The sequence below is a fragment of the Schistocerca serialis genome, unplaced genomic scaffold, assembly GCF_023864345.2.
Source record: "Schistocerca serialis cubense isolate TAMUIC-IGC-003099 unplaced genomic scaffold, iqSchSeri2.2 HiC_scaffold_1362, whole genome shotgun sequence".
NCBI classification, from domain to species: Eukaryota; Metazoa; Arthropoda; class Insecta; order Orthoptera; family Acrididae; genus Schistocerca; species Schistocerca serialis.
The window spans coordinates 18,021,791-18,039,577 of record NW_026047583.1 but is presented as its reverse complement, the minus strand read 5'-3'; positions in this window follow the sequence as shown (position 1 = coordinate 18,039,577).

Here is a 17,787-nt window from a genome sequence, read left to right as displayed (position 1 = left end):
AGAGTGTCAGTCCTCTTGTACTTGAGTCGGCATTGTGCTTTTTGTATTAAATTCGGATGCAATTTCTGTGTTTCATCGTCAATAAGAAGGTCCAAGGTGTACAATAAACCGGAAGTGAAGCATCGGAATAAAAACTGGTCTCACAGGAGAGGTTTAAATCATAGAAAGTTAGAATGTCAGTCCTCTTGTACTTAATTCGGCTTGTGCCTTTTGTATTAAATTCGGATGCAATTTATGTGTTTCATTGGCAATAAGAAGGTCCAAGGTATACAATAAACCTGAAGTGAAGCATCGGAATCTAAAACTCAACTCACAAGTGAAGTTCAAATTATAGGAAGTTAGAGTGAAAATCCTCTTGTACTTAAGTCGACATTGTGCCTTTTGGATTAAATTCGGATGCAATTTCTGTGCTTCAACGTCAATTAGAAGCACCAAGGTATACAGTTAACCTGAAGTGAAGCATCAGAAACTAAAACTGGACTCACAGGAGAGGTTTAAGTCACAGAAAGTTAGAGTGTCAGTCCTCTTGTACTTAAGTCGGCATTGTGATTTTTGTATTAAATTCCGATGCAATTTCTGTGTTTCATCGTCAATAAGAAGGTCCAAGGAATACAGTGAAACTGAAGTGAAGCATCGGAATCTAAAACTGGACTCACAGGAGAGGTTCAAAGCAAAGAAAGTTAGAGTGTCAGTCATCTTGTACTTAAGTCGGCATTGTGCCTTTTGCATTAAATTCGGATGCAATTTCTGTGTTTTATCGTTAATAAGAAGGTCCAAGGTAAATGTTAAACCCGAGGTGAAGCATCGGAATCTAAAACTGGACTCACAGGAGAGGTTCAAATCATAGAAAGTTTGAGTGCCAGTCCTCTTGTACTTAAGTCGGCATTGTGCCGTTTGTATTAAAGTCGGATGCAATTTCTGTGTTTCATCGTCAATAAGAAGGTCCAAGGTATACAGTAAACCTGAGGTGAAGGATCGGAATCTAAATTCAACTCGCAGGAATGGTTCAAATCATAGAAAGTTAGAGTGTCAGTCCTCTTGTACTTAAGTCGGCACTGTGCATTTTGTAGTAAATTCGGATGCAATTTCTGTGTTTCATCATCAGTAAGATGATCCAAGGTATACAGGAAAACCTGAAGTGAAGCACCGGAATCTAAAACTGGACTCACGGGAGAGGTTTAAATCATAGAGAGTTAGAGTGTCTGTCCACTTGTACTTAAGTCGGCATTGTGCCTTTGGTATTAAATTCGGATGCAATTTCTGTGCTTCATCGTCAATAAGAAGGTCAAAGGTATACAGTAAACCTGAAGTGAAGCATCCGAATCTATAACTGGACTCACAGGAGAGGTTTCAATAATAGAAAGTTAGAGTGTCAGTCCTCTTGTACTTAAGTCGGCATTGTGCCTTTTGTATTAAGTTCGGATGCAAATTCTGTGCTTCATCGTCAATAAGAAGCACCATGGTATACAGTAAACCGGAAGTGAAGCATTAAAAACTAAAACTGTACTCACAGGAGGGGTTTAAATCATAGAAAGTTAGAGTGTCAGTCCTCTTGTACTTAAGTCGGCATTATGCCTTTTGTATTACATTCGCATACAATTTCTGTGTTTCATCGTCAATAAGAAGGTGCAAGGTATACAGTAGACCTGAAGTGAAGCATCGGAATCTAAAACTGGACTCACAAGTGACGTTTAATTCATAGAAAGTTGGTGTGTCTGTCCCCTTGTACTTAAGTCGGCATTGTGCATTTGTATTAAATTCAGATGCAATTTCTGTGCTTCATCGACAATACGAAAGTCCAAGGTATACAGTAAACCTGAAGTGAAGCATCGGAATCTAAAACTAAACTCACAGGAGAGGTTTAAATCATAGAACAAAGAAAGTCAGTCCTCTTGGACTTAAGTCGACATTGTGCCTTTTGTATTAAATTCGGATGCGATTTCTATGTTTCATCGTCAATAAGAAGGTCCGAGGTATACACTAAACCTGAAGTGAAGCATGGGAATCTAAAACGGGACTCACAGGAGAGGTTCAAATCATAGAAAGTTGGAGTGTCAGTCTTCCTGTCCTTAAGTTGGAATTGTGCCTTTTGTATTAAATTCGAATGCAATTTCTGTGTTTCATCGTCAATATGGAAGGCCAAGGTATACAGTAAACCTGAAGTAAAGCATCGGAATCTAAAACTCAACTCACAGGAGAGGTTCAAATCATAGAAAGTTAGAGTGTCAGTCCTCTTGTACTTAAGTCGGCATTGTGCCTTTTGTATTAAATTCGGATGCAATTTCTTTGTTTCATCGTCAATAAGACGGTCCAAGGTATAGAGTAAACCTTAAGTGCAGCATCAGAATCTAAAACTGGACTTACAGGGGAGGTTTAAATCGTAGAAAGTAAGGGTGTCAGTCCTCTTGTACTTAAGTCGGCATTGTGCCTTTTGTTTTAAATTCGGATGCAATTTCTGTGTTTCATCGTCAATAAGAAGGTCCAAGGTATACAGCAAAGCGGGAGTGAAGCATCGGAATCTAAAACTGGTCTCACAGGAGAGGTTTAAATCATAGAATGTTAGAGTGTCAGTCCTCTTGTACTTATGTCAGCTTGTGCCTTTTGTATGAAATTCGGATGCAATATCTGTGTTTCATCGGCAATAAGAAGGTCCACGGTATACAGTAAACCTGAAGTGAAGCATCGGAATCCAACACTTAACTCACAGGATTGATTCAAATCATAGAAAGTTAGAGTGTCAGTCCTCTTGTACTTAGGTAGGCATTGTGCCTATTGCATTACATTCGGATGCAATATCAGTGTTTCTTCGTCAATAAGAAGGTCCAAGGTATACAGTAAACCTGTAGTGAAGCATCGGATATAAAACTGGACTCACAGGAGACGTTTAATGCATAGAAAGTTAGAGTGTCAGTCCTCTTGTGCTTAAGTCTGCATTGAGCCTTTTGTATTAAATTCGGATGCAATTTCTGTGCTTCATCGTCAATAAGAAGGTCCTAGGTATACAGTAAACCTGAAGTGAAGCATCGGAATCTGAAGCTAAACTCACAGGAGAGGTTTAAATCATAGAAAGTTAGAGTGTCAGTCCTCTTGTACTTAAGTCGGCTTGTGCCTATTGTATTATATTCAGATGCAATTTCTGTGTTTCATCGGCAATAAGAAGGTCCAAGGTATACAGTAAACCTGAAGTGAAGCATCGGAATCTATAACTCAAATCACAGGAGAGGTTCAAATTATAGAAAGTTAGAGTGTCAAACCACTTGTACGTAAGTCGGCATTGTGCCCTTTGTATTAAATTCGGATGCAATTTCTGTGCTTCATCGTCAATAAGAAGCACCATGGTATACAGTAAACCGGAAGTGAAGCATTAGAAACTAACCCTGGACTCACAGGAGAGGTTTAAATCATAGAGAGTTAGAGTGTCAGTCCTGTTGCACTTGAGTCGGCATTGTGCCTTTTGTATTGCATTCGGATACAATTTCTGTGTTTCATCGTCAATAAGATGGTCCAAGGTATACAATAAACCTGCAGTGAAGCATCGGAATCTAAAACTGGACTCAAAGGAGACGTTTAATTCATAGAAAGTTAGAATGTCAATCCTCTTGTACTTAAGTCGGCATTGTGCCTTTTGTATTAAATTCGGATGCAATTTCTGTCTTTCATCGTCAATAGGAAGCACCATGGTATACAGTAAACCGGAAGTGAAGCATTAGAAACTAAACCTGGACTCACAGGAGAGGTTTAAATCATAGAGAGTTAGAGTGTCAGTCCTGTTGCACTTGAGTCGGCATGGTGCGTTTTGTATAACATTCGGATACAATTTCTGTATTTCATCGTCCATAAGAAGGTCCAAGGTATACAGTAAACCTGCAGTGAAGCATCGGAATCTAAAACTGGACTCAAAGGAGACGTTTAATTCATTGAATGTTAGAGTGTCAGTCCTCTCGTACTTAAGTCGGCATTGTGCATTTTGTATTAAATTCGGATGCAATTTCTGTGCTTCATCGTCAATAAGAACGTCCAAGGTATACAGTAAACCTGAAGTGAAGCATCGGAATCTAAAACTAAACTCACAGGAGAGGTTTAAATCATAGAACGTTATAGAGTCAGTCCTCATGGACTTAAGTGGGCATTGTGCCTTTTGTATTAAGTTCGGATGCAATTTCTGTGTTTCATCATCAATAAGAAGGTCCGAGGTAAACAGTAATCCTGAAGTGAAGCATCGGAATCTAAATCTCAGTTCACAGGAGAGGTTCAAATCATAGAAAGTTAGAGTGTCAGTCGTCTTGTACTTAAGTCGTCATTGTGCACTTGTAGTAAATTCGGATGCAATTTCTGTGTTTCATCGTCAATAAGAAGTTCCAAGGTTTACAGTTAACCTGAAGTGAAGCATCGGAATCTAAAACTGGACTCACAGGAGAGGTTTAGATCATAGAAAGTTGGAGTGTCAGTCCTCTTGTACTTAAGTCGGCATTGTGCCTTTTGCACTAAATTCCGATGTAAATTCTGTGTCTCATCGTCAATAAGAAGGTCCAAGGTATACAGTAAACCTGAAGTGAAGCATCGGAATCTAAAACTAGACTCACAGGAGAGGTTTAAATCATAGAAAGTTGGAGTGTCAGTCTTCTTGTACTTATGTCGGCATTGTGCCTTTTGTATTAAATTCGAATGCAATTTCTGTGTTTCATCGTCAATAAGAAGGTCCAATTTATACAGTAAACCTGAAGTGAAGCATCGGAATCTAAAACTGCACTCACAGGAGTGGTTCAAATCGCAGACAGTTAGAGTGTCAGTCCTCTTGTACTTAAGTCGGCGTTGTGCTTTTTGTATTAAATTTGGATGCAATATCTGTGTTTCATCGTCAAAAAGATGGTCCAAGGGATACTGCAAACCTAAAGTGAAGCATCGGAATCTAAAACTGGACTCACAGGAGTCGTTTAATTCATAGAAAGTTATAGTGTCAGTCCTCTTGTACTTAAGTCGGCATTGAGCCTTTTGTATTAAATTCGGATGCAATTTCTGTGCTTCATCGTCAATAAGAAGGTCCAAGGTATACAGTAAACCTGAAGTGAAGCATCGGAATCTAAAACTAAACTCACAGGAGAAGTTTAAATCATAGAAAGTTAGAGAGTCAGTCCTCTTGGACTTAAATCGGCATTGTGCCTTTTGTATTAAATTCGGATGCAATTTCTGTGTTTCATCGTCAATAAGAAGGTACGAGGTATACAGTAAACCTGAAGTGAAGCATCGGAATCTAAAACTCAGTTCACAGGAGAGGTTCAAATCATAGAAAGTTAGAGTGTCAGTCGTCTTGTACTTAAGTCGTCATTCTGCCTTTTGAAGTAAATTCGGATGCAATTTCTGTGTTTCATCGTCAATAAGAAGGTCCAAGGTTTACAGTTACACTGAAGTGAAGCATCGGAATCTAAAACTGGACTCACATTAGAGGTTTAGATCATAGAAAGTTGGAGTGTCAGTCCTCTTGTACTTAAGTCGGCATTGTGCCTTTTGTACTAAATTCCGATGCAATATCTGTGTCTCATCGTCAATAAGAAAGTCCAAGGTATACAGTAAACCTGAAGTGAAGCATCGGAATCTAAAACTAGACTCACAGGAGAGGTTTACATCATAGAAAGTTGGAGTGTCAGTCTTCTCGTACTTATGTCGGCATTGTGCCTTTTGTATTAAATTCGAATGCAATTTCTGTGTTTCATCGTCAATAAGAAGGTCCAATTTATACAGTAAACCTTAAGTGAAGCATCGGAATCTACAACTGCACTCACAGGAATGGTTCAAATCGTAGAAAGTTAGAGTGTCAGTCCTCTTGTACTTAAGTCGGCGTTGTGCTTTTTGTATTAAATTTGGATGCAATATCTGTGTTTCATCGTCAAAAAGAAGGTCCAAGGGATACTGCAAACCTGAAGTGAAGCATCGGAATCTAAAACTGGACTCACAGGAGACGTTTAATTCATAGAAAGTTATAGTGTCAGTCCTCTTGTACTTAAGTCGGCATTGAGCCTTTTGTATTAAATTCAAATGCAATTTCTGTGCTTCATCGTCAATAAGAAGGTCCAAGGTATACAGTAAACCTGAAGTGAAGCATCGGAATCTAAAACTAAACTCACAGGAGAAGTTTAAATCATAGAAAGTTAGAGAGTCAGTCCTCTTGGACTTAAATCGGCATTGTGCCTTTTGTATTAAATTCGGATGCAATTTCTGTGTTTCATCGTCAATAAGAAGGTACGAGGTATACAGTAAACCTGAAGTGAAGCATCGGAATCTAAAACTCAGTTCACAGGAGAGGTTCAAATCATAGAAAGTTAGAGTGTCAGTCGTCTTGTACTTAAGTCGTCATTGTGCCTTTTGAAGTAAATTGGGATGCAATTTCAGTGTTTCATCGTCAATAAGAAGGTCCAAGGTTTACAGTTAACCTGAAGTGAAGCATCGGAATCTAAAACTGGACTCACAGGAGAGGTTTAAATCACAGAAAGTTAGAGTGTCAGTCCTCTTGTACTTAAGTCGGCATTGTGCATTTTGTACTAAATTCCGATGCAATTTCAGTGTCTCATCGTCAACAAGAAGGTCCAAGGTATACAGTAAACCTGAAGTGAAGCATCGGAATCTAAAACTGGACTCACAGGAGAGGTTTAAATCATAGAAAGTTAGAGTGTCAGTCGTCTTGTACATAAGTCGGCATTGTGCCTTTTGTATTAAATTGGGACGCAATTTCTGTGTTTCATCGTTAATATGAAGGTCCAAGGAATACAGTAAACCTGAAGTGAAGCATCGGAATCTAAAACTGGACTCACAGGAGAGGTTTAATTCATAGAAAGTTAGAGTGTAGGTCCTCTTGTACTTAAGCTTTCATTGTGCCTTCTGTATTAAATTCGTATGCAATTTCTGTGCCTCATCGTCAATAAGATGGTCCAAGGTATATAGTAAACCTGAAGTGAAGCATCGGAATCTAAAACTGGACTCACAGGAGAGCGTTAAATCATGGAACGTTAGAGAGTCAGTCAGCATTGTGCCTTTTGTATTAGATTCGGATGCAATTTCTGTGTTTTATCGTCAATAAGAAGGTCCAAGGTATACAGTAAACCTGAAGTGAAGCATCGGAACCTAAAACTCAATTCACAGGAGAGGTTCAAATCATAGAATGTTAGAGTGTCAGTCCTCTTGTACTTAGGTCGGCATTGTGCCTTTTGTATCAAATTCGGATGCAATTTCTGTGTTTCATCGTAAATTAGAAGGTCCAAGGTTTACAGTTAACCTGAAGTGAAGCATCGGAATCTACAATTGACTGACAGGAGACGTTCAAATTATAGAAAGTAAGAGTGTCAGTCCTCTTGTACTTAAGTCGGCATTGTGCCTTCTGTATTAAATTCGGATGCATTCTCTGTGCTACATCGTCAATAAGAAGGGCCACGGTATACAGTGAACCTGAAGTGAAGTATCAGAATCTAAAACTGGACTCACAGGAGAGGTAAAATCATAGAAAGTTAGAGTGTCAGTCCTCTTGTACTTAAGTCGGCATTGTGCCTTTTGTATTAAATTCGGATGCACTTTCTGTGTTTCATCGTCAATAAGCAGGTCCAAGGTAAAAAGTAAACCTGAAGTAAAGCATCGGAATCTAAAACTGGACTCACAGGAGATGTTTAATTCATAGAGACTCTAGTGTAAGGCCTCTTGAACTGAAGTCGACATTGTGCCTTTTGTATTAAATTCGGATGCAATTTCTGTGTTTCATCGTCAATAAGAAGGTAAAAGGTTTACAGTTAACCTAAAGTGAAGCATCAGAATCTAAAACTGGACTCACAGGAGAGGTTTAAATCATAGAAAGTTAGAGTATCAGTCCTCTTGTACTTAAGTCGGCATTGTGCTTTTTGTACTAAATTCCGATGCAATTACTGTGTTTCATCGTCAATAAGAAGGTCCGAGGTATACAGTAAACCTGAAGTGAAGCATCGGTATCTAAAACTAAACTCACAGGAGAGGTTTAAATCATAGAACGTTATAGAGTCAGTCCTCATGGACTTAAGTGGGCATTGTGCCTTTTGTATTAAGTTCGGATGCAATTTCTGTGTTTCATCATCAATAAGAAGGTCCGAGGTAAACAGTAATCCTGAAGTGAAGCATCGGAATCTAAATCTCAGTTCACAGGAGAGGTTCAAATCATAGAAAGTTAGAGTGTCAGTCGTCTTGTACTTAAGTCGTCATTGTGCACTTGTAGTAAATTCGGATGCAATTTCTGTGTTTCATCGTCAATAAGAAGGTCCAAGGTTTACAGTTAACCTGATGTGAAGCATCGGAATCTAAAACTGGACTCACAGGAGAGGTTTAGATCATAGAAAGTTGGAGTGTCAGTCCTCTTGTACTTAAGTCGGCATTGTGCCTTTTGTACTAAATTCCGATGCAATTTCTGTGTCTCATCGTCAATAAGAAAGTCCAAGGTATACAGTAAACCTGAAGTGAAGCATCGGAATCTAAAACTAGACTCACAGGAGAGGTTTACATCATAGAAAGTTGGAGTGTCAGTCTTCTCGTACTTATGTCGGCATTGTGCCTTTTGTATTAAATTCGAATGCAATTTCTGTGTTTCATCGTCAATAAGAAGGTCCAATTTATACAGTAAACCTGAAGTGAAGCATCGGAATCTAAAACTGCACTCACAGGAATGGTTCAAATCGTAGAAAGTTAGAGTGTCAGTCCTCTTGTACTTAAGTCGGCGTTGTGCTTTTTGTATTAAATTTGGATGCAATATCTGTGTTTCATCGTCAAAAAGAAGGTACAAGGGATACTGCAAACCTAAAGTGAAGCATCGGAATCTAAAACTGGACTCACAGGAGACGTTTAATTCATAGAAAGTTATAGTGTCAGTCCTCTTGTACTTAAGTAGGCATTGAGCCTTTTGTATTAAATTCGGATGCAATTTCTGTGCTTCATCGTCAATAAGAAGGTCCAAGGTATACAGTAAACCTGAAGTGAAGCATCGGAATCTAAAACTAAACTCACAGGAGAAGTTTAAATCATAGAAAGTTAGAGAGTCAGTCCTCTTGGACTTAAATCGGCATTGTGCCTTTTGTATTAAATTCGGATGCAATTTCTGTGTTTCATCGTCAGTAAGAAGGTACGAGGTATACAGTAAACCTGAAGTGAAGCATCGGAATCTAAAACTCAGTTCACAGGAGAGGTTCAAATCATAGAAAGTTAGAGTGTCAGTCGTCTTGTACTTAAGTCGTCATTGTGCCTTTTGAAGTAAATTCGGATGCAATTTCAGTGTTTCATCGTCAATAAGAAGGTCCAAGGTTTACAGTTAACCTGAAGTGAAGCATCGGAATCTAATACTGGACTCACAGGAGAGGTTTAAATCATAGAAAGTTAGAGTGTCAGTCGTCTTGTACTTAAGTCGGCATTGTGCCTTTTGTATTAAATTCGGATGCAATTACTGTGTTTCATCGTCAATAAGAAGGTCCAAGGTGTACAGTAAACCTGAAGTGAAGCATCGGAATCTAAAACTGAACTCACACGAGAGGTTTAAATCATAGAAAATTAGAGTGTCAGTCCTCTTGTACATAAGTCGGCATTGTGCCTTTTGTATTAAATTGGGACGCAATTTCTGTGTTTCATCGTTAATATGAAGGTCCAAGGAATACAGTAAACCTGAAGTGAAGCATCGGAATCTAAAACTGGACTCACAGGAGAGGTTTAATTCATAGAAAGTTAGAGTGTAGGTCCTCTTGTACTTAAGCTTTCATTGTGCCTTCTGTATTAAATTCAGATGCAATTTCTGTGCCTCATCGTCAATAAGATGGTCCAAGGTATATAGTAAACCTGAAGTGAAGCATCGGAATCTAAAACTGGACTCACAGGAGAGCGTTAAATCATGGAACGTTAGAGAGTCAGTCAGCATTGTGCCTTTTGTATTAGATTCGGATGCAATTTCTGTGTTTTATCGTCAATAAGAAGGTCCAAGGTATACAGTAAACCTGAAGTGAAGCATCGGAATCTAAAACTCAATTCACAGGAGAGGTTCAAATCATAGAATGTTAGAGTGTCAGTCCTCTTGTACTTAGGTCGGCATTGTGCCTTTTGTATCAAATTCGGATGGAATTTCTGTGTTTCATCGTCAATAAGAAGGTCCAAGGTTTACAGTTAACCTGAAGTGAAGCATCGGAATCTACAATTGACTGACAGGAGACGTTCAATTTAAAGAAAGTAAGAGTGTCAGTCCTCTTGTACTTAAGTCGGCATTGTGCCTTCTGTATTAAATTCGGATGCATTCTCTGTGCTACATCGTCAATAAGAAGGGCCACGGTATACAGTGAACCTGAAGTGAAGTATCAGAATCTAAAACTGGACTCACAGGAGAGGTAAAATCATAGAAAGTTAGAGTGTCAGTCCTCTTGTACTTAAGTCGGCATTGTGCCTTTTGTATTAAATTCGGATGCACTTTCTGTGTTTCATCGTCAATAAGCAGGTCCAAGGTATACAGTAAACCTGAAGTAAAGCATCGGAATCTAAAACTGGACTCACAGGAGATGTTTAATTCATAGAGACTCTAGTGTAAGTCCTCTTGAACTGAAGTCGACATTGTGCCTTTTGTATTAAATTCGGATGCAATTTCTGTGTTTCATCGTCAATAAGAAGGTAAAAGGTTTACAGTTAACCTAAAGTGAAGCATCAGAATCTAAAACTGGACTCACAGGAGAGGTTTAAATCATAGAAAGTTAGAGTATCAGTCCTCTTGTACTTAAGTCGGCATTGTGCTTTTTGTACTAAATTCCGATGCAATTTCTGTGTTTCATCGTCAATAAGAAGGTCCAAGGTATACAGTAAACCTGAAGTGAAGCATCGGAATCTAAAACTGGACTCACAGGAGAGCTTTAAATCATAGAAAGTTAGAGTGTCAGTCCTCTTGTACTTAAGTCGGCATTGTGCCTTTTGCATTAAGTTCGGATGCAATTTCTGTGTTTCATCGTCAATAAGAAGGTTCAAGGGATACAGTAAACCTGAAGTGAAGCATGGGAATCTAAAACTGGACCCGAAGGAGAGGTTCAAATCATCGAATGTTAGAGTGTCAGTCCTCTTGTACTCAAGTCGGAATTTGCCTTTTGTATTAAATTCGGAAGCAATTTCTGTGTTTCATCGTCAATAAGAAGGTCCAAGGTATACAGTAAAACTGATGTGAAGCATCTGAATCTAAAACTGGACTCACAGGAGAGGTTCAAATCATAGGAAGTTAGAGTGTCAGTCCTCTTGTACTTAAGTCGGAATTGTGCAAGTTGTAATAAATTCGGATGCAATTTCTGGGCTTCATCGTCAATAAGAAGGTCCAAGGTATTTTTTAAACCTGAAGTGAAGCATCGGAATCAAAAACTGGACTCACAGGAGAGGTTTAAATCATAAATAGCTAGAGTGTCAGTCCTCTTGGACTTAAGTCGGCATTGTACATTTTGTAATTAATTCGGATGCAATTTGTGTGTTTCATCGTCAATAAGAAGATCCAAGGTATACAGTAATCCTGAAGTGAAGCATCAGAATGTAAAACCGGATTCACAGGAGAGGTAAAATCATAGAAAGTTAGAGTGCCAGTCCTCTCTTACTTAAGTCGGCATTGTGCCTTTTTATTAAATTCGGATGCACTTTCTGTGTTTCATCGTCAATGAGAAGGTCAAAGGTATACAGTAAACCTGAAGTGATGCATCGGAATCTAACACTCAACTCACAGGATTGGTTCAAAACATAGAAAGTTAGGGTGTCAGTCCTCTTGTACTTAAGTCGGCATTGTGCATTTTGTATTACATTCGGATGCAATTTCTGTGTTTCATCGTCAATAAGAAGGTCCAAGGTATTCAGTAAACCTGAAGTGAAGCATCGGAATCTAAAACTAAACTCACTGGAGATGTTTAATTCATAGACAATTAGAGTGTCAGTCCTCTTATACTTAAGCCGGCATTGTGCCTTTAGTATTAAATTCGGATGCAATTTCTGTCTTCATCGTCATTAAGAAGGTCCAAGGTCTACAGTAAACCTGAAGTGAAGCATCGAATCTAATACTGGATTTGAGGAGAGGATTAAATCATAGAATGTTAGAGAGTCAGTCCTCTTGGACTTAAGTCGCCATTGTACCTTTTGTATTAAATTCGGATGCAATATGTGTGTTTCATCGTCAACAAGAAGGTCCAAGGTATACAGTAAACCTGAAGTGAAGCATCCGAATCTAAAACGGAACTCACACGAGAGGTTTAAATCATAGAAAGTTAGAGTGCCAGTCCTCATGTACTTAAGTCGGCATTGTGCCTTTTGTGTTAAATTCGGATGCAATTTCTGAGTTCCGTCGTCAATATGAAGGTCCAAGGAATACAGTAAACCTGAAGTTAAGCATCGGAATCTAAAGCTGGACTAACAGGAGAGATTTAAATCATAGAAAGTTGGAGTATCAGTCTTCTTGTACTTATGTCGGCATTGTGCCTTTTGTATTAAATTCGGATGCAATTTCTGTGTTTCATCGTCAATAAGAAGGTCCAAGATATACAGTTAACCTGAAGTAAAGCATCGGAATCTAATACTCAACTCACAGGAGACGTATAAATCATAGAAAATTAGAGTATCAGTCCCCTTGTACTTAAGTCGGCTTTGTGCCTAATGTATTAAATTCGGATGCAATTTCTTTGTCTCATCGTCAATAAGACCGTCTAAGGTATACAGTAAACAAGAAGTAAAGCATCAGAATCCCAAACTGGTCTCACAGGAGAGGTTTAAATCATGGAAAGTTAGAGTGTCAGTCCTCTTGTACTTAAGTCGGCATTGTGCCTTTTGTATTAAATTCGGATGCAATTTCTGTGTTTCATCGTCAATAAGAAGGTCCAAGGTATACAGTAAACCTGAAGTGAAGCATCGGAATCTAAAACTAAACTCACAGGAGAAGTTTAAATCATAGAAAGTTAGAGAGTCAGTCCTCTTGGACTTAAGTCGGCATTGTGCCTTTTGTATTAAATTCGGATACAATTTCTGTGTTTCATCGTCAATAGAAGGTCCAAGGAATACAGTAAACCTGAAGTGAAGCATCGGAATCTAAAACTGGACTCACAGGAGAGGTTTAAATCATAGAAAGTTGGAGTGTCAGTCTTCTTGTACTTATGTCGGCATTGTGCTTTTTGTATTAAATTTGGATGCAATATCTGTGTTTCATCGTCAAAAAGAAGGTCCAAGGGATACTGCAAACCTAAAGTGAAGCATCGGAATCTAAAACCGGACTCAAAGAAGAGGTTCAAATCATAGAAAGTTAGAGTGTCAGTCCTCTTGTACTTAAGTCGGAATTGTGCCTTTTGTAATAAATTCCGATGCAATTTCTGTGTTTCATCGTCAAGAAGAAGGTCCAAGGTATACAGTAAACCTTAAGTGTAGCATCGGAATCTAGAACTGGACTCACAGGAGAGGTTCAAATAATAGAAAGTTAGAGTGTCAGTCGTCTTGTTTTTAAGTCGGCATTGTGCCGTTTCTAATTAATTCGGATGCAATGTCTGTGTTTCATCGTCAATAAGAAGGTCCAAGGTATACAGTAAACCTGAAGTTATTCATCGGAATCTAAAACTGCACTCACAGGAGTGGTTCAAATCGTAGAAAGTTAGAGTGTCAGTCCTCTTGTACTTAAGTCGGCATTGTGCTTTTTGTATTAAATTTGGATGCAATATCTGTGTTTCATCGTCAAAAAGAAGGTCCAAGGGATACTGCAAACCTAAAGTGAAGCATCGGAATCTAAGACTGGACTCACAGGAGGCGTTTAATTCATAGAAAGTTAGAGTGTCAGTCCTCTTGTACTTAAGTCGGCATTGAGCCTTTTGTATTAAATTCGGATGCAATTTCTGTGCTTCATCGTCAATAAGAAGGTCCAAGGTATACAGTAAACCTGAAGGTAAGCATCGGAATCTAAAACTAAACTCACAGGAGAAGTTTAAATCATAGAAAGTTAGAGAGTCAGTACTCTTGGACTTAAGTCGGCATTGTGCCTTTTGTATTAAATTCGGATACAATTTCTGTGTTTCATCGTCAATAGAAGGTCCAAGGAATACAGTAAACCTGAAGTGAAGCATCGGAATCTAAAACTGGACTCACAGGAGAGGTTTAAATCATAGAAAGTTGGAGTGTCAGTCTTCTTGTACTTATGTCGGCATTGTGCCATTTGTATTAAATTCGAAAGCAATTTCTGTGTTTCATCGTCAATAAGAACGTCCAATTGATACAGTAAACCTGAAATGAAGCATCGGAATCTAAGACTGGACTCACAGGAGTGGTTCAAATCATAGAAAGTTAAAGTGTCAGTCCTCTTGTACTTAAGTCGGAATTGTGAATTTTGTATTACATTCGGATGCAGTTTCTGTGTTTCATCGTCAACAAGAAGGTCCAAGGTATACAGTAAACCTGAAGTGAAGCATCGGAATCTAAAACTTTACTCACAGGAGAGGTTTAATTCATAGAAAGTTAGAGTGTAGGTCCTCTTGTACTTAAGCTTTCATTGTGCCTTTTGTATTAAATTCGGATGCAATTTCTGTGCTTCATCGTCAATAAGAAGGTCCAAGGTATACAGTAAACCTGAAGTGAAGCATCGGAATCTAAAACTCAATTCACAGGAGAGGTTCAAATCATAGAATGTTAGAGCGTCAGTCCCCTTGTACTTAGGTCGGCATTGTGCCTTTTGTATCAAATTCGGATGCAATTTCTGTGTTTCATCGTCAATAAGAAGGTCCAAGGTTTACAGTTAACCTGAAGTGAAGCATCGGAATCTACAATTGACTGACAGGAGACGTTCAAATTATAGAAAGTAAGAGTGTCAGTCCTCTTGTACTTAAGTCGGCATTGTGCCTTCTGTATTAAATTCGGATGCATTCTCTGTGCTACATCGTCAATAAGAAGGGCCCCGGTATACAGTGAACCTGAAGTGAAGTATCAGAATCTGAATCTGGACTCACAGGAGAGATAAATCATAGAAAGTTAGAGTGTCAGTCCTCTTGTACTTAAGTCGGCATTGTGCCTTTTGTATTAAATTCGGATGCACTTTCTGTGTTTCATCGTCAATAAGCAGGTCCAAGGTATACAGTAAACCTGAAGTAAAGCATCGGAATCTAAAACTGGACTCACAGGAGAGCTTTAAATCATAGAAAGTTAGAGTGTCAGTCCTCTTGTACTTAAGTCGGCATTGTGCCTTTTGCATTAAGTTCGGATGCAATTTCTGTGTTTCATCGTCAATAAGAAGGTTCAAGGGATACAGTAAACCTGAAGTGAAGCATGGGAATCTAAAACTGGACTCAAAGGAGAGGTTCAAATCATCGAATGTTAGTGTGTCAGTCCTCTTGTACTCAAGTCGGAATTTGCCTTTTGTATTAAATTCGGATGCAATTTCTGTGTTTCATCGTCAATAAGAAGGTCCAAGGTATACAGTAAACCTGAAGTGAAGCATCGGAATCTAAAACTGGACTCACAGGAGAGCTTTAAATCATAGAAAGTTAGAGTGTCAGTCCTCTTGTACTTAAGTCGGCATTGTGCCTTTTGTATTAAATTCGGATGCAATTTCTGTGTTTCATCGTCAATAAGAAGGTCCAAGGTATACAGTAAACCTGAAGTGAAGCATCGGAATCTAAAACTGGACTCACAGGAGAGCTTTAAATCATAGAAAGTTAGAGTGTCAGTCCTCTTGTACTTAAGTCGGCATTGTGCCTTTTGTATTAAATTCGGATGCAATTTCTGTATTTCATCGTCAATAAGAAGGTCCAAGGTATACAGTAAACCTGAAGTGTAGCATCGGAATCTAAATCTGGACTCCCAGGAGAGGTTAAAATCATAGAATATTAGAGTGTCAGTCGTCTTGTTTGTAAGTCGCCATTGTGCCGTTTGTATTAAATTCGGATGCAATTTCTGTGTTTCATCGTCAATAGGAAGGTCCAAGGTATACAGTAAACCTGAAGTGAAGCATCTGAATCTAAAACAGGACTGACAGGAGTGGTTCAAATCATAGAAAGTTAGAGTGTCAGTCCTCTTGTACTTAAGTCGGAATTGTACCTTTTGTAATAAATTCGGATGCAATTTCAGTTTTTCATCGTCAATAAGAAGGTCCAAGGTATACAGTAAACCTAAAGTGAAGCATCGGAATCTAAAACTGGACCGACAGGAGAGGTTCAAATCATAGGAAGTTAGAGTGTCAGTCCTCTTGTACTTAAGTCGGCATTGTGCATTTTGCATTAAATTCGGATGCAATTTCTGTGTTTCATCGTCTTTAAGAAGGTCCAAGGTATAGAGTAAACCTGAAGTGAAGCATCGGAATCTAAAACTGGACTGACAGGAGAGGTTCAAATCATAGAAAGTTAGAGTGTCAGTCCTCTTGTACTTAAGTCGGCATTGTGAATTTTGTATTAAATTCGGATCCAATTTCTGTGTTACATCGTCAATACGAAGGTCCAGTTGATACAGTAAACCAGAAGTGAAGCATCGGAATCTAAAACTGGACTCACAGGAGCGGTTCAAATCATAAAATGTTAGAGTGTCAGTCCTCTTGGACTTAGCCGGCATTGTGCATTTTGTATTAAATTTCTGTGTTTCATCGTCAACAAGGTCCAAGGTATACAGTAAAGCTGAAGTGAAGCATCGGAATCTAAAACGGGACTCACAGGAGAGGTTCAAATCATAGAAAGTTAGAGTGTCAGTCTCTTGTACTTAAGTCGGAATTGTGCCTTTTGTAATAAATTCCGATGCAATTTCAGTGCTTCATCGTCAATAAGAAGGTCCAAGGTATACTGTAAACTTGAAGTGAAGCATCGGAATCTAAAACCGGACTCAAAGAAGAGGTTCAAATCATAGAAAGTTAGAGTGTCAGTCCTCTTGTACTTAAGTCGGAATTGTGCCTTTTGTAATAAATTCCGATGCAATTTCTGTGTTTCATCGTCAAGAAGAAGGTCCAAGGTATACAGTAAACCTGAAGTGTAGCATCGGAATCTAGAACTGGACTCACAGGAGAGGTTCAAATAATAGAAAGTTAGAGTGTCAGTCGTCTTTTTTTTAAGTCGGCATTGTGCCGTTTCTAATTAATTCGGATGCAATGTCTGTGTTTCATCGTCAATAAGAAGGTCCAAGGTATACAGTAAACCTGAAGTCATTCATCGGAATCTAAAACTGCACTCACAGGAGTGGTTCAAATCGTAGAAAGTTAGAGTGTCAGTCCTCTTGTACTTAAGTCGGCATTGTGCTTTTTGTATTAAATTTGGATACAATTTCTGTGTTTCATCGTCAATAGAAGGTCCAAGGAATACAGTAAACCTGAAGTGTAGCATCGGAATCTAAAACTGGACTCACAGGAGACGTTTAAATCATAGAAAGTTGGAGTGTCAGTCATCTTGTACTTATGTCGGCATTGTGCCATTTGTATTAAATTCGAAAGCAATTTCTGTGTTTCATCGTCAATAAGAACGTCCAATTGATACAGTAAACCTGAAATGAAGCATCGGAATCTAAGACTGGACTCACAGGAGTGGTTCAAATCATAGAAAGTTAAAGTGTCAGTCCTCTTGTACTTAAGTCGGAATTGTGAATTTTGTATTACATTCGGATGCAGTTTCTGTGTTTCATCGTCAACAAGAAGGTCCAAGGTATACAGTAAACCTGAAGTGAAGCATCGGAATCTAAAACTGGACTCACAGGAGAGGTTTAATTCATAGAAAGTTAGAGTGTAGGTCCTCTTGTACTTAAGCTTTCATTGTGCCTTTTGTATTAAATTCGGAAGCAATTTCTGTGCTTCATCGT